Here is a 2077-nt window from a genome sequence, read left to right as displayed (position 1 = left end):
ATAGATACAGTCGGCCCCTGCTAGGGACAGAGAGGAGTGGCTTACCGCTGTCCTGAAGCCAGCCAAGAAACCCCTTCTTTAATTACCTACAGGAGGCACATCAATGAACTGGTTAAAGAAGAGGCCCCAAAACGACCTTCAAGGACGGATGGGACATAAGTCAAGTCATTACTTCAAATTATGCCAAGGGGCAATTTGTGTTTTAATTGAGATGTGGTGTTGTTTCCACCAATAGAAATTAAGAGGCTAATGTAGCCAATTTTACATGATGGCTGGCATCATCAAATGTGCCAGAATTTTATTCTAGGCTTCCCTTAAGTGTAAATTTTGCGAGAGCGAGACATTTTTTATTTAATTATGCTATGCAAGGTTAAGTTCCGCAAATCACGTAGATTCTTCCTTCTTCGAAATCCCAAGCTTGATGAAGAGAGCTGTACAAACAATAGTTTTTATTGATTGACACAAGATGCAGGATGGCAATGAAACTAATCCAAGCGAACTGTAGAATCAGGAATACATACGCAGGCCGGTAGGTGCGGTTGAGAGGTACAAAAGAAGAAAGAAGAGAAGATAAGTTCGGTGATTTTGAAGTTGTTGTTATTTATTTTACGTTTTGTGTTTTTATCCTCTGACCTATGGCGTCGTGGCGGTCATTTTTCTTAGGAGGGAGGTGTAGGGATTTTTGGCCCCTTTTGTTTCAGAATGATGCCCTTTTTATAAGTTTAACTTCATTTGTCTTAATTTTCAATATCTAAACCCCGGGAAAGCTTTTATTATGAGACGTCCGAATGAATCCACTAATTAGCTAATGTCTGAAAAAGCCAGGTGAGGGATGACTCATACACCTTAAATTTACAGCCCGAAAATCTTCAAAGAATACTGGGTAATTTAATTTGATTCGGCCATTCATTGCCTTTGGTCAGAGGTGCGTGCTCGGAGGCGTGTCGAAAAGTTTCTTCATTAATGAAGAACGTTCCAGTTCAGTTTTTAAGTTCTTGTAAATACATGAAAGTGAATACAGTAAGAAAGTTTGTCTTCATAATCTATGACTTTTTAGCCTAGGTGGATTCTGGGAGCCCACAGAAGGGCTGGGATTATATTATTTGTAGTAGGAAAAGAGTTGAGAGACATACTGCCATTAGTTATATCGACATGGGGTCCGTTTATCCTCCAAGAAGATAGCTAGAAATATTAGTGGTAACCCAGATAGGGCACCCTTGGCCTAGAGTTTGGCAATTTGACCGTTCGTTCACGTTATCATACCCTGGAGCAGGGTATACCATAATTGGGTATTAACATATATTTACGGAACAGTAGTGGTAAACGCGGGCATCCCATTGCAGTATTTGGCACCAGCGAGGCTTCCTCTTCAGTAAGTGGTATAGCACCATTTTTGTGCCAATATCTGGTGGCAGCCGAGGCTTACCACTAAAACAGTGGAAAAACTGAAGACGTGAATAATGCTCAAGTGATGGAGGGTATATTTCGAAAGGCCAAAGGACACTTTCTGGGTTCTTGACGGAGTCATAGCCCCATTATGTAACAATAGCGTCATTTTAAGTTATTTTTTTCAGTAAATTTCTTTGGATTTTTTTTTAGAATCTGTAATCATACTCATGGTTCTAAAGTTATTGTATGCATGTTCTATCTTCTTTACTTGATTATGGATATTCATATCTACTGTGTCTGTGTAGATGTATAAGCCAAAACTAAGCTATACTAGTCAACACAGAAAAATGAAATTTTTATATGAAATATAGAAAAATGAAATATGAAACATTGAAAATACTGGAAAAAAGACTTACAAATGAAAGATGGACACAAAAACCTTTTTTTTTTCAAGAATTCCACATTATTCCCTCAAGTCAATACTCCTACAGGAAGCGACATGCAAGACTATCAAAAGGGATTACTGTAGATCTAGATTTTTTCCAGAAAGTGAATACTTGAGCTTGATCGTGCAAGAGTGGACAGATATTCTGTTTTTTTTTTGTTAAAATTTTACAATATTTTCCCTTTTAAGATACTCTACATTCCCCCGATAATTCTCTAATCGCATATTCCCTTGTTCTTGCTG

The sequence above is a fragment of the Artemia sp. Qi Xiang Cuo genome, chromosome 6 (genome assembly GCF_049724085.1).
Source record: "Artemia sp. Qi Xiang Cuo chromosome 6, ASM4972408v1, whole genome shotgun sequence".
Classification (NCBI taxonomy): domain Eukaryota; kingdom Metazoa; phylum Arthropoda; class Branchiopoda; order Anostraca; family Artemiidae; genus Artemia; species Artemia sp. Qi Xiang Cuo.
The sequence above is the reverse complement of the archived record's forward strand: the minus strand, read 5'-3'. Positions refer to the sequence as shown.